The sequence below is a fragment of the Apodemus sylvaticus genome, chromosome 18 (genome assembly GCF_947179515.1).
Source record: "Apodemus sylvaticus chromosome 18, mApoSyl1.1, whole genome shotgun sequence".
NCBI lineage: Eukaryota > Metazoa > Chordata > Mammalia > Rodentia > Muridae > Apodemus > Apodemus sylvaticus.
This window is the reverse complement of record NC_067489.1, coordinates 27,623,809-27,647,447: the sequence shown is the minus strand read 5'-3', so window position 1 is coordinate 27,647,447 and position 23,639 is coordinate 27,623,809.

Below are 23,639 nucleotides of genomic sequence, written 5' to 3'. Positions count from 1 at the left end.
TAACTGTAAAAAACTATTAAAAAGCATTCTCTAGAGTCTGAGAAGTTGGGCACCAATAACAGAGAGCAGTCTAACTCTCTGAGACCTAAAAGGCTATTCTTGGAACTCTCTCATTTGTGACCAGAAAGCAAGTTCAAAGAGATAGATGCTTGTCACTCCAAGAGTGTCTATTTTATAGTATCCTCTTGATATGTGGTTTTTCAGATATGACACAAGATCTTAACAAAAGAACTTTTTCTGCCCCAGAATGTATTGGACCATGAACATTTTCCATGAAGTCATCTCGAAGACTGATTATGTCTCGGCAGGGAAAGTGATTCCATGGAGTCGTCTCAGCGAGACTCAGAATTACCATGAAATAGTAAAAGAATACAAGGTGTTTACTGTCTCAGACCCCAGGCTTTTCTCAGTGGGAATGCCAATACTGTCCTGTTTATGTTTAACCACTCTGCATTTTATATATGACAGTGATGGTGAAGCAAGAAGATGAGAAAAAATTGCACTTCTTTGCTCTGTGGAGCAAGAAAAACATCTAATTAAAGGGTTATTTCTATCTCTCTGTGTGAGAACTACGGTTGTACTTAAAATTTCCAAATTTTCTTTAATTTGAATCTTTCATTTAGTGGGACTTGGTGTTCCTTTCCTGGGGGGAAAAACTAGTATATTTAGTGCAGGATGGAAAGAAAATCAAATATATAGAAAAAAGAATGGGGACTTGGAGAGGTACTAAGGTTGCCCACATGTATCCTGCTTCTTCATTCCCTGATCATGACATAAATTTGCCTTTCATTTCTTTTTCTAGACAGAAGCCCAACCACTATGCTATACCCGCAGGCCTTTCTTTGACCTCTGCAATTTAATGTTAGATATTTGACTTATTTCTGTAAGTAAAGTGCAGGCAGAATTAGTATCTTGAACAACCAACCAACCAATATATTTGCCAAATTCTGGTTTCAACACAGTTCCAAACACGGCCTGCTTAAATCCTCTGTACATATGGCACCCTTCAGGCTGTCTGTCTGTGGATCTGTCAGATGAGTCAGAAAGGAAGGAAATATTCATAACATGCTAACTTTGTTATTTCTCCTTTCTAATCCTTAGAAGCAAATTTGACCTTGACAAGTCTACCCTCACTTGTCTTTTGTGCTATAAGTTTTACAGGTTTCATGGCATGGATGGTATATGTCGGAGAGATGAATGGCCTAGAGATTATGTCATTTGTTCATCTAAATATCTATTAGTTCATAGAGCATTTGGTACAGTGTGTTTGATCATATTCTCTATCACCTCTTCCCCAGCCATACAACTTTGATTTCCTATTTTTTTAACACCTATTAAATCCAATTTGTGCTATAAATAAAACTGTGGTTATAAGGCCTACCATTAGACTTTGGCCAGTTTACCAGGATAAACAGTAAAAGGAAACTAGAAACCTGAATCTGCCTCTTCCAGCAGCTTTCAATCACCCAAACTCATTGATTAGGGGTGGTATCATAACTCTTTTCTCCATGCTACAATTTTGTCTGTGTTAGGCTTGCCCAGGTCTTGTGCCTGATGTCACACCTACTATGAGTTCATATGTGCAGTGTCTCTGCTGCGTCTGGAAGACACAGGTGACTTGTAATTATCCACTGTCTTTGACTCTTACAAACTTTCTGCTCTCTTCTTCTTCAATGATCCTTGTGCCTTAGGAGAGAGTGGTTTGAAGAGGTCTTATTTAACACTGAACATTCTGTAGTCTCTAAATCTTTGTATCATGACCTGTTGTAGGTCACTTCCTTTAATGTCATTTACTTCAAAAAGAAGCTTCTCTGATAAGGAATGAGAGTTGTATTCATCTCTGGATATAGCAAGATGACATTAGGAGTGTGTTTAATAAATAGTATATCCATTTATCAGAATATTAGTAGGTTTTCTTCTAGGGCCTATGACCTTTTTAATGCCTGGTTCTTGGCTGTGATACTGGTGCTTGTGTTGAGCTAGACTTAAATCTAATCAGAAAGAACTTAGTCACTCCCATGACATTCTCAATTCTATTGCTCCAATGGGCATGTCCTGCCAGTCTGGAGGCTATGGAAGCTCAGGAGCCAGTGGTGAGAGTTAAGATGAATTTTCTTATCAGGTAGTGTGCACAACACTTCACAGCACTATCAGATCTATATCAATGTTTACTTTTCTTGTTCTGGCTTTAGATCTAATAAGAGTGATTTTCTCTTTTCCTGGTGATGTTTTTGTCTTATTCTCCATTGTTGGAAAATCCAGGTATAGGATAACAGGGTTTATTTATTTACAACAAATATGATTTTTGCTAGGTGTTTCTATTTTTGTAGGTATTTCTATTCTTGTAGGATGTTAGAAGTATATAAGTTACTTTTATACTGCTGAGACCACAATACTCCCACTGAAAAATTTAAAGAAGGATACATTTATTTGGTTCACTGTTTCAGAGGACTTTCTTCTGTTGTGCTAGGAAAAGTATTAGGGAAACAGTGTAGTTCAGCTATGGACTAATGTCCACATCCCCATTTTCCATTGTATTGAAACTGTATTTCCCAATATGGTATGAGAGGGGGAGCCTTTTTCCTGGGCTTAGTGTCCATAGATATAGATGAATGAGTCATCACAACATGTTTTTTTTTTCTGGCTCTGCTCTCTTTCTCTGAGAAAACCATTCTCTATAACAAGGGAGAGAGCCATCACCATGTATTAGATCACCATCCAGCACTTTGGTTATAGACTTTCTTGTCTTTAAGGACTAAGAAATTGTTGCATTCTGTTGCTGCCTGCAGCTACTGTGAACTGGGTTCCTGGAACAGAAGCTGAGGAATGGATGGGGAAGTGGCGAAAAGAATGTGGGCCAGAAACTTTGTAATTTTATGAGGTCCCATTTGTCTGTAAGGCAAAGGACACCATCAAGAGGACAAATCGGCAACCAACAAATTGGGAAAAGATCTTCACCAATCCTACATCAGATAGAGGGCTAATATCCAATATATATAAAGAACTCAAGAAGTTAGACTCCAGAAAACCGAACAACCCTATTAAAATGGGGTACAGAGTTAAACAAAGAATTCTCACCTGAAGAACTTCGGATGGCGGAGAAGCATCTTAAAAAATGCTCAACTTCATTAGTCATTAGGGAAATGCAAATCAAAACAACCCTGAGATTTCATCTTACACCAGTCAGAATGGCTAAGATTAAAAATTCAGGAGACAGCAGGTGTTGGAGAGGGTGTGGAGAAAGAGGAACACTCCTCCACTGCTGGTGGGGTTGCAAATTGGTACAACCACTCTGGAAATCAGTCTGGAGGTTCCTTGGAAAACTGGGTACCTCACTTCCAGAAGATCCTGCTATACCACTCCTGGGCATATACCCAGAAGACTCCCCACCATGTAATAAGGATACATGCTCTACTATGTTCATAGCAGCCCTATTTATAATTGCCAGATGCTGGAAAGAACCCAGGTATCCCTCAACAGAAGAGTGGATGCAAAAAATGTGGTATATCTACACAATGGAGTACTATTCAGCCATTAGAAACAATGAATTCATGAAATTCTTAGGCAAATGGATGGAGCTAGAGAACATCATACTAAGTGAGGTAACCCAGACTCAAAAGGTGAATCATGGTATGCACTCACTAATAAGTGGATATTAACCTAGAAAACTGGAATACCCAAAACGTAATCCACACATCAAATGAGGTACAAGAAGAAAGGAGGAGTGGCCCCTGGTTCTGGAAAGACTCAGTGAAGCAGTATTAGGCAAAACCAGAACGGGGAAGTGGGAAGGGGTGGGTGGGAGGACAGGGGAAGAGAAGGGGGCTTACAGGACTTTCGGGGAGTGGGGGGCTAGAAAAGGGGAAATCATTTTAAATGTAAATAAATTATATCGAATAAAAAAATTAAAAAAAAAAAAGAATGTGGGCCAGGACGATAGTTTACTGATTGAGGCCAAAGTTTAATGGAGGTCTGACAATTTATGAGTTTGGGCAAGCCCCTCCTCCCAGACTCCAGGGTAAGTTCCAGGGAAGTGGTCTGGCTGTTCACTGGGTGTTGGCTCCACTGCTCAGGCAGCTGGGCTGGTCACCTGCTTAATTCAGGAATTCATAGACCTGGAGGAATAAAGAACTTCACCTTCACTCTGAGAATTCCACCCTAGGATAAAAATTCCTGCTGTATCCTATTTCCCTATTATGCCCTAATGTCAGATTCCTGCAGGAAGCCCTTGTCCTTGGCCAATGTCAAGTTCCTACCATGTGGCATGACACCCCAATATGGCTCTGCACAAGAAATAAGCATTTCTTTTATTTTTATTTTTATATTTTTAATTTTTATTGAATATATTCTTCATTGACATTTCAAATGTTATACCCTTTTCCAATTTCTCCCTCCCAGAAAACTCCCAACTCATCCTCCCACCTCTGCCTCTAAGAAGATGCCCCTCTACCCAACCCACTCCGACCTACACCCCCTCGATTTCCCCTTTGTAGGACCAAGGACGTCTCTTCCCACTGATGCCCAACAAGGCATTCCTCTGCCATACTTGTGACTGGAACCATGTGTATCCCTTGGTTGATTGCTTAGTCCCTGGGAGCCCTGGAGTGTCTGGTTGGCTGACATTGTTGTTCTTCCCATGTGGCTGCAAAGCCTTTCAGCTCCTCCAGTCCCATCTCCAACTCCTCCACTATGGACCCTACACTCAGTCCAATGCCTCTGTATCTGTAAGGCTCTGGTAGGGTCCCTCCAGAGACAACCATAACAGGCTCCTTTTGGCAAGTACTTCTTGTCACCCATAATAGAGTCATGTTTGGTGACTGTTTATAGGATGAATGCCCAGGTAGGACAGTCTCTGGATGGCCTTTCCTTCAGACTCTTCTCCATACTTTGTCTCCATAATTGCTCCCTTTCTCAGAAAAACCTAAGCAGCTACTTTGTTCTTCCTTCTTCTTGAGCTTCCTGTGGTCTGTGAATTGCACCTTGTTTATTCTGAGCTTTTGTGCTAATATCCACTTATCAGTGAGTGGATACCATGTGTGTTCTTTTGTTATTGGGTTACCTCACTCAGGATGACACTTTCTAGTTCCATCCATTTGCCTAAGAATTTCCTGAATTCATTGTTTTTAATAGCTGAATAGTACTCCATTGTGTAAATATACCACAATTTCCTCTATCCATTCCTCTGTTGAAGGGCATCTGGGTTCTTTCCAGCTCTGGCTATTATAAGCCTGCCATGCACATAGTGGAACATGTGTCCTTATACATGTTGGAGCATCTTCTGGGTATATGCCCAAGAGTGGTATAGCTGGATCCTCATGTAGTACTATGTCTGGTTTTCTGAGGAACTGCCAAATTGATTTCCAGAGTTGTTTTATCAGCTTGCAATCCCACCAGCAATGGAGGACTGTTCCTCTTTCTCCACATCCTGTCCAGCATCTGATGTCCCCTGAATTTTTCATCTTAGCCATTCTGATTGGTATGAGGTAGAATCAAAGGGTTGTTTTGATTTGCTTTTCCCTGATAACTAAGGATGCTGGACATTATTTTAGATGCTTCAAAGCTATTTGAATTTCCTCAGTTGAGAATTCTCTGTTTTGCTCTGTACTCCACTTTTTAATAGGGTTATTTGCCTCTCTGGAGTCTAACATCTTGAGTTCTTTGTATATATTGGATATTAGCCCTCTATCAGAAGTAGAACTGGTAAAGAGCTTTTCCCAATCTATTGGTTGCCGTTTTGGCCTATTGACAGTGTCCTTGGCCTTACAGAAGCTTTGCAGTTTTTTGATGTCCTATTTGTCGATTCTTGTTCTTAGAGCATAAGCCATTGGTGTTCTGTTCAGAAAAATTTCCCATGTGGCCATGTGTTCAAGGCTCTTCCCTACTTTCTCCTCTATAAGCTTCAGTGTATCTGGTTTTATGTGGAATTCTTTGATCCACTTGGACTTGAGCTTTGTACAAGGAGATAAGAATGGATCAATTTGCATTTTTTACATGTTGACCTCCAGTTGATCCAGGACCATTTGTTAAAAATGTTGTCTTTTTTCCACTGGATGTTTTTAGCTCCTTTGTCAAATATCAAGTGACCATAGGTGTGTCGGTTCATTTGTAGGTCTTCAATTCTATCTCATTGATCTTCCTGTCTCTGTATGAATATCATACAGTTTTTATCACTATTGCTCCGTAGAAGATCTTGAGGTCAGAGATGGTTATTCCCCCAGAAGATCTTTTGTTGTGGAGAATAGTTTTTGATATCCTGGGTTTTTTGTTATTCCAAATGAATTTGCAGATTGCTCTTTCTAGTTCAATGAAGAATAGATTTGGAATTTTGATGGGGATTGCATTGAATCTGTAGATTGCTTTCAGCAACATGGCTATTTTTACTGTATTAATACTGCCAATCCATGAGCATCCGAGATCTTTCCATCTTCTGAGATCTACAATTTCTTCAGAGGCTTAAAGTTCTTGTCATACAGATCTTTTACTTGGTTAGAGTCACACCAAGGTATGCAACTTGTGACTATTGTGAAGGGTGTCATTTCCCTAATTTCTTTCTTGGCTTGTTTATCCTTTGCTATTCACTCTATCTATAATATTCTTCTATAGTAACCTGATTTGACCATGCTAGTTTATCTCTTATGCACATACTAGTCTACTATGGACAAACAAGATAACAATTATTAGTTAAGAGACTAATACACGTTTTAAAGGTCTAAAGTAGGTGTGTTTCTTGTAGTAGAAATGAAAATAAGCTCTATTGCTAGATTGGATGTCATTTCTAAAGGCATAAAAATATATTTGATCAGCAGAGTGAATGTTAATGGAAGGTTACTGTGCAGAAGGATAGGGTGCGTAGTTCTTCATTCCCAGTAGCCTCTACCTCATATATGTCACAAGGCAACCTCTATTATAGCTTATAAGCATATATAGTTTTTTTTTAAAGAATGTTATGAGCACTTTTTTCTCAAAACAACCCCATTGTAACACTGTCCTATACAACAGCTTTGCCCACAGCCTCTTCTCCTAATCTCTTCAGCAGATAACCTTGTTTTCCAGCATAAGTTTACCTTGGGTTACTCTGGAGCTACACTTTCTTGCAGGTAGAGCCAGACCACTAATAGAGTTACTGCTTCTGCTGCATTAGCTCCTCAGGAAATAACACCATTAAGTTATACTGAGTGGAGGGAGAGTCTTTGGCATAAAAGGGTTATAAAAAGAAATGCAATTAAGTAGGTGGGTGAAGCACACTAGGTTTTAAGAGTACTCAGTGCTAGAAAATTCTACTGTTTATACAATTTTGTCCCAGTGCTTTCTACATAATGTATCGCTGAGTACACTTTTTTCATTGTTAATTAGAGGATCTTTGATCTTACTCCTTTTGTAATCAGCATCTGCCTGATGAATCAGACATGGAGATAGGACAGAATAGTTCTTATAATAGGCCATTATATAGCTGATATATCCTCATTAGCATTCATACAAATCTTTTAAAGGACAAGAAGTCTCCTGTGTATTTCAACTCTAAAGTATTGTGTGGTGTATATATCAGTAATTTAATCTTCTGAGAACAAAGGTATGGATATTAAGGAATCTTACCATTGAAATGCACACTTAAGGTAAAAAATACTCCTGATCATCCAGGAAACCCTCCACTGGAGATGTTCATTATTTTAATTCAGACTTTTCAGTATTTAAAGGTGTATAGCTTAGCTACCTGAGGAAGATGATTTTGCATCAGCTTCCCTTTTGCTTTGGAAAACCTCTCTTTTTTATACAATATCTTTATGTAAACAAACATATTTTCAATACCTGAAGTCATGTGATTCCCAACATGGCATTCTGTGTTGGGTGTTTCTTTACTTTTCATAGTCATGTGTTAAGACTAAGCTTTATAATCCAGGGTAGGAGGGAGGCCTGGTTCAGCTGGCTTCCCCAATTTCTGCTCCCTGGGAGATCAGTATTGTGAGTGCATGTGAAATGGCGGGCCCTCCCCCACAGGGCCCTTCCTGCGGCCCACTCACACTACACCCTCTTCCCAAGTCCCCAACCCCCATTTCCCCTTGAGAAAAACTGGACATGGGGATGGGGAGGGGAGCCGGCCAGAGGAGGACCCTTTTCTGTGGCGTTAGATGGGGGAGGGACAGCTGGGGTTCCCCTACCCATTCCACCTCCCTCTAAACTCCTGACACTCCCAATCTGTGTTTGAGCCTCCTCGTTCCCTTGGCAACCCCTGGTGAATCCTTGGTGATGATTTTGGCAACTTCGGGAATAAATGGCAATTCTCATGAGAAAAAAAAAAAAGACTAAGCTTTATATCTGAAGTCGCTTGTGACAGGATGGGAGAAGAATGGAAAAGCACCTGACCTCCAACTTCATGGCTTTTCTTAGAAGCCTAGTGTAGATTAGCTGTAGAGGGTGCCCACTGAGCTCAAAGTGGAATCAAGTTTGCATAAAAGTATTCATGGGGAAAGCTAGAAGAACTACCACATACATTTTCACCTAAATGGAGCGTAAACCAGTTCAGTTGGATTGCTGGAGTCCCAGCTTACCATCTCTAAGTGAGACAGAATGCAACAGAGGTCCCCCAGAGAGATAAACATTGATGTATTTGATGCAAATGTTCTGTATATGACTACTAGGCACAGAGTTTTTATTGACATGTTTAAGTTCTTGAGCACAAGTATCAGATACTGTTCTTAGAACTTATGCCTCTTATGTGTGTGTGTGTGTGTGTGTGTGTGTGTGTGTGTGTGTGTGTGTGTTTGAGATAGCCTTTTGATTATCTAGCTCTCACTGTCCTAGAAATTGCTATGTAGACCAGCCTGGCCTCAGACTGACAAGAGATCCACCTGTCCCTGCCCCCTGCCTTCTGAATGCTGAGATTAATGGCATGGGCTGCCATGCCTAGCTTTTTATATGTATGTATACAGGTACATACTACATGCCTTCATGTTTATATCACATATGTTTGTATACAGGGACCTGAAATTGATGTTAGGCATGCCATGATTATTCTCCATGTTTTGGTTTTTGAAACAGCATCTCACTGAACCCAGAGCTGGCCAATTCTTAGAATTCTAGGAGAATCCTCTGTCTTAACTTCCCAAGTGCTGGGGTTACAGGAAGGCTGCCAGGACTACCTGGGTTCTATATGGGTTCTGGGAAGCCAACAGGTTCTCACTTGTATACAGTAAGGGATTCCCTGCTGGGCAAATACTTTCTCTGCAGAGACACTGACACAGTCTCAAGGTTCTCAGCTCTCAAGCTCTTATACATTCATGCTTCATATCCCAAAGTCTGCAGTACTTTACAAGTTAAAGGTTTTTGCATCTATCTGCTTTGTGTTCTCCTGTAAAGCCACTGGTCGCTTAATGAGAGGAATATATTCTGAGAAAATATATTGGCATGTTATTTTCTTGTGTAAATATTATAGTATGCATTTATTTAAAGTAAGACATAAATAGGTAATGCAAGCTTGTGAGATCCTCACTGTATATTGCTAGGCACTGACTGACGTATTCATATACATGTCCATACTGGTTTCTTGCTTTGAATCTTAGCTCCCAGTCACTGGTAAATTTGATGTCACTGGTGCTGGATGCTGTGTAAAAATTCTTTGATTTTTTTTGTTTTGATTATATGTTCAGTAATTTCCCCAGATGTTATGTAATGTCCAAGAAATGAACCAGGCAGAAAAATTACAAGATTGGGATATGCAAATAAACAAACATGGGTCATAATGACCTGTTTAGATATTTTTTTTTTAAGATGTGAAAGATTTCAGGAGCCCAATTCAGCTCATACTAAATGTGCTGTTCAGTTCTGTCCTCCGACAGAGTGGTCACTCCTCAGGTGCTGCATCCCATTTTAGAAATGGCTGCCATGTGGCAAAGGATGGATTAACATTTTCTATGTTGAAGATTGAGACTAAAATGCTCCATGTAAGTTATTAACAACCATTTGCAGGATTAAAGACTTTCTCGATATAGGCTGATGGCAGATATGCTAATGGTCTTGAAGAAGCCATTACAGTTTATGGTATCAGTGATCTGATGAGAGAATATAATAGGAACATCATTGCTCTGACCCAGCAAAATATCATTCATACCTTATGAGATGGAATAAAAGGTATTAAACTTAGGAGATAGCTTAAGCTCTAACGAATGGTAGGAAAATAGTAGGTGACCTTGTGAATCAAGTCTGGTCCTTTTTCCAGGCAAAATAATGACAGACAAATGACAGATATGTTTATTTACTTATGAAACATTTCCAGTGTATCAGAGAAGATTCATGAGATAATTAAAATAAAATATTCATAAATAATAAAATGGCAGAAATCAACTACAGCCTTAATAGACCACACAGAATTTCTTTAAATATCTATGTGATACAGTTATGGTTTCTTTTTGTTCTGAATCATTGTGAAGAAAGCCCACAGTCTCTTATTTTTCTAATGCCTTGCATCATATATATATATATACACATTTTACACAATGTGATTCTGAAGTTTATTTTTCTATGAGCTTGTGAATGGTTTTAAAACCCTCTGCATACGTCTGTTTGAATATGGTTATTTAGCCTGCAAACAGGTTCCTTTGAAGGTAGTGATGGTGGGTACTAGTCACTCTATATCTGCCTCAGTTGTGTTTGTGTTTTTATCTATCTATCCATCTACTATCATCACCATCTATTTATCTATCTTTGGCTACTATGAATCTTTTCTGCTTTACTTGTGGGGATTTATACATTTTTTTTTAATATTTATCTTGATGTGTCAGAGCTGTACCTGGGAAGACAACAGAGGGGAGTCTGAATTATTGTGCTTAAGCAGTATTGATGGCAGGGAAATTAGACCTTAGTGCAAGTGAGAAATAGCTTAAACAAAAATTAAAGAAAATTAATCAAAGGGGTAACACCCTCCCATAACTACACATTTTGTATAGCATTTGTGTTTATTTCAACAGGAGAAGAAAACAAAGCAATCAAGTCCTCAGAGAGAAAACAGGTTTTCTTTTTGTATATCTCTGTTGTACCTAAAGTCATAGGAATGGATGAGAATCTTTACCTCCTACATGCTAATGTTTTCCCAGCTATGTGAGTTTATTGGAACGACAGTATTTGTTTTAGTCTACAACCACCTCCTCCTCTTATTTTGGAATCTGAAAACCTCTGTAAAGGTAAGGTATCATGGATACTTCAAACTCAGACATTAGGACAGAAAGATGATATGCAATCTTTTTCTTTTAGAGCACAAATTGTCATTTTTTTCTATTGCTTACAAGGTGATACATGATCAAGAGTGGTTCTACGAGTCAGATGTCTTACAAAAATGTTGCCCTTTATCCAGGACTCTTGGTCTTTCCTTGAAAATAATATATACAGCAGAAGTTATCATTTTAATCAATAGACATATTCTGGAAATATACAGTTTTATTTTGTAGAGGATACACCTGGTACAGGGGCTAGGAGTTTATAGATGATCAAAGGGTGAAACAAAGTCTACTAAACAGTTTGGATGTATACACTGTGATCACAGTCTTCCATGTACATATCACCCTATGCTTATGCTGATCCAGTATCTCAATGGTTTCCAAAAAAGACAAAAGCCATACACGTTCAGGTTCATTTTTCTATTGTGAATGGTGATGGAATCAGAATGGGGCTTTGACAGCAGAGGAAATAATTGCTTACATCAGTGCATTTGACTACTTCTCCACCAATACATGTGTGCTGGTAGTCTCACAGAATAAATCTTGCCTTTGAGTCTCAGCTACCAACTCAGGGTAACCACTCAGTGTTTCTTATGTGCTTGAAGGTGAAAGTCTATCAAGCAATAAAGAGATGGCCCTTTCAATTGAAATAAAACCAAATTCTAATTCTAGGTGACCCCCAAGCTCATCATCTTGAGGACCTTCCCCTTTATATCTCTTGCATTTATTATAAAGGAAGAAGCCAATGTGCTCTCTCTCTCCCTCTCTCTCTCTCTCCCCTCTCTTTCCATCTTCTTTTCTCATTCTTTCTCTAAAATTTAAGACAACCTTATTTTTACAGAATAGCAAAGGGTGTCTAGCAAGTCCTAGCACATCCATCATTGTGTCCTTACCTTTGCATTTGGACATGAACACTGCTGATATGATAAGTTTGTTTCCATAGAAACTCAACCTTGGCCCACTGAGGTCAAACTTTGTTCTGCTTTCCCGAGTTTCCTCCAGGGCCACTGTTCCGTTTTCCAAAACTCTGAGTGTTTCACACGCTCCTTGTTCCTGAATGTCAAGTGTTTTGAGGAGTCACATAATACTTGACTACTTTGTAGAATATCTATGAATTTGTGATTGTGAGATGCATTCCTCATGGTTAAACTGGCATTACAGTTTCTTGCAGGAAGCCCTTATGGGGAGAAAGTCCACTGTCATTATTCAGAATCAAGGCTGCATGTCACCAGTGTGACATGGCACTGAAAGTGTTAACTATTTTCAATGAACTAAGGTGAAGTTTTTTTAGTTTCTCTTTTAGAAGCCTTCTTACATTTTTTTTTATTCTCCCTTTACTGTGGGTTAGAATATTCACACCAATGGATGTCTAAAAGTCCTTCAGTCTGAAATTATTTTTTTAAAAATTCAACAATGTGCAGGTATGCTGGAAAAAATATCCATAACTGAACTAAACAAAAAGGGTTTGAGGGATATGGATTGTGCTTTTAATTTCAGCACAAGGTGGTGGGGCAAGCAATATAGCCTAATCAGCAAGATTTAATTATAGCCTACAGCCACAAGTGTGCAAGTCAAGGTTCACACACACACACACACACACACACACACACACACACACACACACACACACATACACACACACACTTCCATATAGCCCAAACACATACAGAGATATGCAGTGATATTAAATGATGTCTGGCATTCGTAATATCTAACCACAGAATTTTAATTGTTTTTTATTTACATAAAAGAAATTATGAGAAAAATGCTAATTTGATTATAATGATCAATGCAAAATTCACAAGGAGAACTCACTGGCATAAATAGGAAGGATGCCATACCCAGACAGCACATCAAATTGATAAAGACAATAAAGAGGATACCTTAAAGCAGCCATTGCCCATGTAAGAGTCAAGCAAGGCAACTGCTAACAGTCATAAGGAACACTAAAGCCAGGCTAGAACACAGTGGACTATTTAAAGACAAATGAACCATGAACTGGTTGAATTAGAATTCTATGTTCAACAAAGATATCCTTTATAAAGAGAAGGCATTTTTAACTCTGTACTGTTTTCAAGAAACCTGTGTGAATGAACAACTTCTGTTCTCAAGTTCTTTTCTAGCCACAGCTTGCCTGAGTATCTTAGCAGAGAGACAGCACTGCTGATTACAGACATACAGCATGTAGATGTGATGAAGTCCACACAGAAATTTTTATTTTAAGGAGTTTTAAGTATATCAACAAATAATGATCTTTAGTCTTTTTCCAATTACATGTATATTAAGAACCCATTCTAATGCATAATGTGTGTGTAAATATTTGAAACTGCAACAAGGCATTATTATTTGGTAAAAGAAATCCTCCAAAATCATCAACAGATTTCTTGCTAGATAACAATCATGCCTAATATTTTCTTTTTCTTTTTCCTTCATATAAGACATTAATCTCTAAAAGCCCTATTTGGACTTGTATTAAGATTTACATTGTACAATTAGGTCTGTTCATTTAGAATATGTACTGAGGACATTGGGAAAGCGAAAACTGAACGTATTTTCTGAGACTATAATTACTTCATTTTCTGCTTCTCCTCCCTCCCTCCAGACCCTAACTTTCAGAGACATTTCAGAAGTGAGAGCTTAAAGATTTAAAGAGCGAGGGAACAGGGAGTTTTCTGTGAGATTGTGTCTTCCAGAAATATCTAATACTACACCCATAAAGTCTCATTGACATGACTTCCTACACAGCATTTGAACAATGACAGAAACAATAGAGATACAAAGTTGGACAAGCAAAAGTCTGCAGAGCCTCACCCCCACACAAGAGGCTATGGGCAACTAAGAAACACCAAGAATGGGAGAAATAATCTTCACCACAGAGAAGCATACCAATTGGTTATCTCATACGAAAATGGAAAAGAAACGTTTTGATGGGAGAAGCCAGTGACGTGTTCAATAGCATGGGTACCATGGCTCAAAGAGGCCTGGGGTGGAGAAAAGATTTGGGAAGAGAAGAAAAGCATAAACTCAAGGTGAGTCTTCCAAGAAGCATAGAACTTTGAGGAAGATTTTTTTCTCAATTTTATTTTGGATTAAAACCCACCTTACCTAGAGGTTTTGTACCTGTCTTTATATCACTTGTACATAAGAGAAGCATTTTCAAGTTATTAGAGAAGATTAGAGATAACATAATTTTAGTTTAAAGGTTAATATAGTTTAATATGAAGATGTTTCTTCCACTTCTCTGGAAAAATGATTCAAGAAATTTTTCTCTTTTGACACAAAGGGCTCGATAGTGCAGGACTTATGTTCCTTTGCTCTTGCACCCTTATTCTTTCTGTCTTTTGATGTCACTTATTTTATTTTATTTTATTTTATTTTATCTTATCTTATTTTATTTTTGGTTATTGGCAAAATACAAAGAACATGGCCAACCTATAACACAGAAATAATGAGATATAAATGCTATTATTTTCAATTTTTTCCAAATATCTCTATAGAAGCTCTGGTAAAGTTTTAGCAAAAATATAGAAATCTACTACTTTCTGAAGACAACAGCTTGTATTTGTAGTATAATTCATTGTTGTCTATAATCTCATGTAACTACCCAAGATGTTGAACAGATTGAAGCATGACCTGTAACTCATTTCTGTTCAGAAATAAATATATGCTCCAAGCTGTCTCCTGGTTGGAGTCATTGCCAGGCCTGTGATGTCTAAGACTGCACAGGAGTAGACAGTGCAAGATTTCAGGCTTGGACCTTTACAAGGTTCTGTGTTTAAACTATGAGCTCATAGTGTGGATGGGTGGGAAACCTGGGGCACAGAGTAGGAAACCAGTAGCTTAGATTAATCTACACACCTAAGCCTATGACAATGTAGATGTCATTCACAACTCATCATAGTGTAGCCCATGTAAATAAAATAGCAAGAAATCCTAGAGTTCAATTTTGTTTCGCAAATGAGAAAACATAGCTTTAAAAGGTTAAATCGCGAAGAGGGGCTTCCTGGAGGCCAGCTGGGAGAAGTCACTGTGCTCTGGTGAAGCCAACGGGCCCCCGCAGGAGCCTTCAGGTGTCTGCTTTGGGATCTGAACAGCCTGGGCCACAGCACTCACTCTCCAGGAACTGCAGGAGACCTGGTGTGCACCCGGAGCGCACATCTTGCTCCGGTAGCACTGAGCTTAGGTTCCAGTCCTGAGGCCTCTGGCAGGAGCAATCAGATCTCTCCACTTCCAGATTCAGATCAGCCTGGGCGGCAACACCACATCTCCAGGTCCTGCAAGAGGCAAGAGGGGCTTCCAGGAGGACAGCTGGGAGAAGTCAGTGTGCTCTGGTGAACCCAGCTGGCCCCAGCGGGAGCCTTCAGGTGTCTGCTTCAGGATCTGAACAGCCTGGGCAACAGCACCCTGTCTTCAGGCAGTGCGGGAGGTAAGCTCTGCACCAGAGGCCACCTGGGAAGAAGCAGCTTGCACTGGTGAGTCAAGCATTGACAAGACCAACTAACACCAGTGAGAACTAGATGGCAAAAGGCAAACGCAGGAATGTCACTAACAGAAATCAAGGCAATATGGCAACATCTGAACCCAATTCTCCTTTAACAGCATGTCCTGGATACCCCATCACACCAGTAAAACAAGATTTGGATTTAAAATCACTGCTCATGATGCTGGTACAGGAACACATGAAGGACATACTTAAAGAAATTCAGGAGAAAATGGATCAAAGGTTAGAAGCCCTTGCAAGGGAAACACAGAAATCATTGAAAGAAATTCAGGAGAATACAAAAGCCAATAGGAGGAAATGCAAAAAACACTTAAAGAAATACAGGAGAACTTTGGTCAACAGGCTGAGGTCATGAAAGAGGAAATACAAAAATCTCTTAAAGAATTACAGGAAAGCACAAACAAGCAAGTGAAGGAGCTAAGCAAAACCATCCAGGATCTAAAATCAGAAGTAGAAACAACTAAGAAAACTCAAAAGGAGACAGCTTTGGAGACAGAAAGCCTTGGGAAGAAATCAGGGGACATAGATGCAAATATCAATAACAGAATACAAGAGATAGAAGAAAGAATCTCAGATGCGGAATATACCATAGAAACCATGGACACAACAGTTAAAGAAAATGCAAAATGCAAAAACTTGTAACCCAAAATATCCAGGAAATCCAGGACATAATGAGAAGACCAAACCTAAGGATTATAGGCATAGATGAGAGTAAAGATTTACAACTTAAGGGGCCAGCAAATATTTTCAATAAAATTATGGAAGAAAACTTCCCTAACCTAAAGAGAGAGATGCCCATGAATATACAAGAAGCCTACAGAACTCCAAACAGACTGGACCAGAACAGAAATACTTCCCGTCACATAATAAGCAAAACACCAAATGTACTAAACAAAGAAAGAATATTAAAGGCAGTAAGAGAAAAAGGCCATGTAACATATAAAGGAAGACCTATCAGAATCATAGCAGACTTTTCACCTGAGACTTTGAAGGCTAGAAGATCCTGGGCAGATCTCATGCAGACTCTAAGAGAACACAAATGCCAGCCAAAACTACTATATCCAGCAAAACTCTCAATCACCATAGATGGAGAAACTAAGATATTCCATGACAAAACCAAGTTTACCCAATATCTATCCACAAACCCAGACCTACAAAGGATAATAGGAGGAAAACACCAATACAAGGAGGGAAACTTCACCCTGGAAAAAGCAAGATAGTAACCTTTCATCAAACCCAAAAGAAGTTAACCAATCAAATAACATCAAATATAAAAAAATAACATCAAAAATGATAGGAAGTAACAATCACTATTCCTTAATATCTCTTAACATCAATGGACTCAATGCCCCAATAAAAAGACATAGACTAACCAACTGGATATGTAAACAGGACCCTACATTTTGCTGCATACAGGAAACACACCTCAGGGTCAAAGACAAACACTACCTTAGAGTAAAAGGCTGGAAGACAATTTTACAAGCAAATGGTCTCAGGAAACAAGCTGGAGTAGCCATTTTAATATCAGATATAATTGACTTTCAACCCAAAGTCATCAAAAGAGACTCTGAGGGACACTTCTTGCTGGTCAAAGAAAAAATACAAGAAGAACTCTCAATCCTGAACATCTATGCTCCAAATGCAAGGGCACCCTCTTTCGTAAAAGAAACTTTATTAAAACTCAAAGCACACATTGCACCTAACACAATAATTGTGGGTGACTTCAACACTGCACTTTCCTCAATGGACCGATCAGGAAAACAGAAACTAAACAGGGACACAATGAAATTAATTGAAGCTTTGGACCAATTGGATTTAACAGATATATACAGAACATTCTATCCTAAAGCAAAAGAATATAACTTTTTCTCAGCACCTCATGGTACCTTCTCCAAAATCAACCATATAATTGGTCACAGGACAGACCTCAACAAATATAAGAAGATCAAACTAATTCCACACCTCCTATCTGATCACTATGGAGTAAAAGTGGTCTTCAATAGCAACAAAAACAACAGAAAACCCACATACATGTGGAAACTGATATTCTACTCAATGATACCTTGGTCAAGGAAGAAATAAAGAAAGAAACTAAAGTCTTTTTAGAACATAATGAAAATGAAGGCACAACATACCCAAATCTATGGGACACAATGAAAGCAGTGCTAAGAGGAAAACTCATAGCCCTGAGTGCCTCCAAAAAGAAAATGGAGAGAGCATACACTACCAGCTTAATGACACACCTGAAAGCCCTGGAACAAAAAGAAGCTATTTCACCCAGGAGGAGTAGAAGGCAGGAAATCATCAAACTCAGGACCGAAATCAATCAAGTAGAAACAAAGAGAACCATACAAAGAATCAACAAAACCAGGAGCTGGTTCTTTGAGAAAATCAACAAGATAGATAAACCCTTAGCCAGACTAACCAAAGGACACAGAGACAGTATCCAGATTAACAAACTTAGAAATGAAAAGGGAGATATAACAACAGAATCTGAAGAAATTCAAAAAATCATTAGATCCTACTACAAAAGGCTATACTCAACACAACTGGAGAATCTGGAGGAAATGTACAGTTTCCTAGACACATATACGACATCAAAATTAAATCAGGATCAAATAGATCAACTAAACAGTCCCATTAAACCTGAGGAAATAAAAAGGGTCATAGAAAGTCTCCCAACCAAAAAAAGCACGGGACCAGATGGCTTCAGTGCAGAGTTCTTCAGACCTTCATAGAAGACCTAACACCAATACTCTTTAAACTATTCCACAAAATAGAAACAGAAGGAACTCTACCCAACTCGTTCTATGAAGCCACAATTACGCTGATACCAAAACCACACAAAGATTCAACAAAGAAAGAGACCTTGAGGCCAATTTCTCTTATGAATATTGATGCAAAAATACTTAATAAAATTCTTGCCAACCAAATCCAAGAACACATCAAAATGATCATCCACCATGATCAAGTAGGCTTCATCCCAGGGATGCAGGGATGGTTCAATATAAGGAAGTCCATTAATGCTATCCACTACATAAACAAACTCAAAGAAAAAACCATAAGATCATCTCATTAGATGCAGTAAAAGCATTTGACAAAATCCAGCATCCTTTCATGCTAAAAGTATTGGAAAGAACAGGAATTCAAGGCCCATACCTAAAAATTGTTAAAGCAATATACAGCAAACAGGTAGCCAACATCAAACTAAATGGAGAGAAACTTGAAGCAATCCCACTAAAATCAGGGACTAGACAAGGCTGTCCTCTCTCTCCATATCTTTTCAATATTGTACTTGAAGTTCTAGCTAGACAACATAAGGAGGTCAAGGGGATACAAATTGGAAAGGAAGAAGTCAAATTATCACTATTTGCAGATGACATGATAGTCTACTTAAGTGACCGAAAAACCTCCACAAGAGAACTCCTACAGCTGATAAACAACTTCAGCAGAGTGGCCGGTTATAAAATCAACTCAAGCAAATCAGTTGCCTTCCTATACTCAAAGAATAAGCAGGCTGAGAAAGAAGTTAGGGAAATGACACCCTTCAAAATAGCCACAAACAATATAAAGTATCTTGGTGTGACTCTAACCAAACAAGTGAAAGATCTATATGACAAGAAATTCAGGTCTCTGAAGAAGGAAATCGAAGAAGACTTCAGAAAATGGAAAAATCTGCCATGCTTGTGGATTGGCAGGATTAATATAGTTAAAATGGCCATCTTGCCAAAAGCGATCTACAGATTCAATGCAATCCCCATCAAAATTCCAACTCAGTTCTTCACAGAGTTAGAAAAAGCAATTCTCAAATTCATCTGGAATAACAAGAAACCCAGGATAGCTAAAACTATTCTCAACAACAAAAGAAATTCTGGGGGAATCTGTATCCCTGACTTCAAGCAATACTACAGAGCAGTCGTGTTAAAAACTGCATGGTATTGGCACAGTGACAGACAAGTGGACCAATGGAATAGAATTGAAGATCCAGAAATGAATCCACACACCTATGGTCACTTGATCTTCGATAAAGGAGCCAAAAACATCCAGTGGAAAAACAATACCCTTTTCAACAAATGGTGCTGGTTCAATTGGAGGTCAGCATGCAGAAGAATGCGAATTGATCCATTCTTATATCCATGTACTAAACTTCACTCTAAGTGGATCAAGGACCTCCATGTAAAACCAGACACACTGAAAACTAATAGAAAAGAAACTGGGGAAGACCCTTGAGGACATGGGCACAGGGGAAAAGTTCCTGAACAGATCACCAATAGCTTATGCTTTAAGATCAAGAATTGGCAAATGGGACCTCATAAAATTACAAAGTTTCTGTAAGGCATAAGCTACTGTTAGGCATAAGGACACTGTTAAAAGGACAAAATGGCAACCATCAAATTGGGAAAGGGTATTCACCAACCCCACATCTGATAGAGGGCTAATATCCAATATATACAAAGAACTCCAGAAGTTAGACCCCAGGGATCCAAATAACCCTATTAAAAAATGGGGTACAGATCTTAACAAAGAATTTTCACCTGAAGAAATTCAGATGGCAGAGATGCACCTTAAGAAGTGCTCAACATCATTAATCATTAGGGAAATGCAGATCAAAACAACCCTGCGATTTCACCTTACACCAGTCAGAATGGCTAAGATCAAAAACTCAGGAGATAGCAGGTGTTGGCGAGGATGTGGAGAAAGAGGAACACTCCTGCACTGCTGGTGGGGCTGTAAGATGGTACAACCACTGTGGAAATCAGTCTGAAGGTTCCTCAGAAAACTGGACATGAGACTTCCAGAGTACCCTACTATACCTCTCCGGAGCATATACCCAAAGGATTCCCCGGCATGCAATAAAGACACATGCTCCATTATGTTCACTGCTGCCTTATTTATGATAGCCAGAAGCTGGAAAGAACCCAGATGCCCCTCAAAGGAGGAATGGATACAGAAAATGTGGTATATTTACACAATGTAATACTACTCAGCAATTAGAAACAATGAATTCACAAAATTTTTAGGCAAATGGTTTGATTTGGAAAATATCATCCTAAGTGAGGTAACCCAATCACAAAAGAATACACATGGAATGCAATCTCTGACAAGTGGATATTAATTAGCCCAGAAGCCCTGAATAACCAAGGCACAAATTGCATAACAAATGACTCCCATGAAGAAGTATGGAGAGGGTCCTGATCCTGGAAAGGATCGATCTAGCATTGGAAGGGAATATAAGGACAGAGAAAAAGGAGGGAGGTAATTGGAGAATGGATGGAGAGAAGAAGGTTTATGGGACATATGGGGAGGGGGAATCCGGGAAAGGGGAAATCATTTGGAATGTAAACAAAGAATATAGAAAATTAAAAAAAAAGAACTTGAAATAAAATAAAATAACTATTCAACAAATAATAAATTAAATAATTAAAAAAGAAAGGTTAAATCGCTGAATTGAGGTCACACAGTCTAAGGCTAAGCTATGCTTAAATCAGGCCCAGTGACCAGGTCTCCTACAAACAGGTGCTATTGGTATGGGAAAGCTGTAAGATGGAGAAATACCATAAAGAGCTGAGATAGAATTTCACTTTTCAAAAAGAAGGAAACAAGAAAATATTCTGTAATAAGCTGTCAAAGCATGTGTCTTATACTGGTCATGGCACTCGTGATGAGACACATAAACACAAATGTGCACATATACTTTCTTAGAAAGTTATTCTGTTAAAAAAATTGGGCAAAATTCCCCGAGTTGCTGCCATGTCAGCTTCTGATATCATCAAATATTTTTAATCTCTTTTCTGAGCATAACTCTGATACTCAACAGCTGGGAATAAATAAGCAATATAAATCTCTATTTCTCAGGAACAGAAATGAAGTCTATACCTTGCAGATAACTTAATAACCTCCAGCATCAGTAATAAATATCCAGCTTTCTGTATAAATTACATGGGGCCTTGGAATATTATGCTCAGCCCTGAGTTATTTGTTTCATATCTCATATCTGTAGGTACACAAATTAAAAAGAAGTGCTTTAGAATGTGCTTATGGTTGGAAGGAGGTGTGTGTTAACAGGCTAATGTTGAGAACTGTTTCTCTCTCTATCACCTCTTTTTTTCTTTGCCAAAATTGCCTTTAATGAAATGAATGCACTATAAATTCAGAATATGGGATATGAGTGTCAAGAGTAGCCATTCAGCCAGCCTTACATTCATGCCATCTAATTTGGTTTTGGACAAGGAGGTCTTGACACCTGATAACGGCCACAGACTTTTATTAGTTGTTCCAGCCTTTGTAGAGAGCTAGGGTCAGAGACAAATATGACAAAGTTCTAGTAGTTCTATTGCTTGAATGAAGGATGGTACTTTTTTTGTTGAACTGTGAGAAAATGCTTGCTTACTGCATGCCCAAATTATTCTTTTACCTGTGTTAAAAGTAAATTTTACCTATATTCTCCTGTGTAGGTCCAAGATGACTGTAATCAAGCCAATTCCTCCACATGATTAGAGAGCTTTTGTGATATGAGCCCCTAGAAAGAGTTTGTAACATTGAATTGGGAAATGTCAAGAAACCAATGCACTTAGACACTGATGGACTAAATAAGTCCCTATATCATAGTGGAAACTTGTGGAGATTGTTCAGGTAGTTCATTCATTATAAGCTCAACAGTTCATTTAAGTCGGAGTGTATTCCCAAAGAGCACCTACATGACATGAACAACAATGATGGATTTATATCTGCTGTGGTGCATAGACTCATGCATAAAAGGAAATTACCTGCAGCAAAAGATTTATCAGCCAGCCCAACCCCACACAAATCCCTGTGTTCTAAACACAGTGATTTCGTTATAGAAGAAACTCTAAAATATCATTATGAAGTTTGCTTGCATCACTGAGTTTGTAGCCTTTGTTTTTTGCTTTAGCAAGACATTATTAAGTTCAAGTTAGTAGTATTTTGAAAATAATACTGGAAAGAAAATTAAATCTATGTCCATAGGTACAATTTGAATTGAACATAGCTTTTCTTGTGGTTTTATTTATTTATTTATTTATTTATTTATTTATTTATTTATTTAGATAGTTTTTGGGTAAGGCTTAGAAGTCTGCAAGTCAAAATGCAAAAGAGGTGGGTTTTGCTTTTAACAAAAACTGCATTTTTTTGTCTATAGGTGAGAGGACACAGAGAGTTTGAGAGATAAGTTATCTTTTCCCATCTTTGTGTCATGCTGGGACATAAATGTACTATTCTGTAGATCTCTCACTCATAGTATATATTTCATTCATGGAATAATAACAGATCATGTCTTTGCTTTGGTAAGTTTTGCTATGGTTTTGATGTATAAGTTTGTTAGTGTAGTTGCTGATGTCATAGTAATAGTTATTTTACTATGTGATAGTTCCCTTCATAACAAGTAAAGATTGGAATGAGGAATGCAAGAGCACAATAGGCCCACATCAGTTACTCTTTTTTTAAACCATAGCCATTTTGAACTTGGACCATACATTTCTCTTGTCACCTGACCGATGAGAAAACAAGAAACTTCCTAAGGTCTTCATGTCACTTCTTAGTGTGACAAATTTATGATTGTTAGTATACACTGACAGACTGATTAGTAACATCACTGCAACTTCAAATGATCCTGCAGAGTACTTTCTGATTGCAATAAACGGGACTAAAGGTTTACATTATACTGTGATTTGCTAAGCATCATATAACACTGCATAATGATTCCATTTTTGGAGACAGAGAGCATTGGCTTGTGATTAAGCTTAAATTTATTAACATCATGATTTAAAACAAGTTAACTCACCTTGATATGGCTCAGTTTTAAAATAAAGTATTTATTAAAATACTTCCATCTTTAGACTTATTGTGGTATTGGTTGATTAATGTGCATAAAGTAGTTAAACACTACTTGACATACCGAAATATCTTAATAC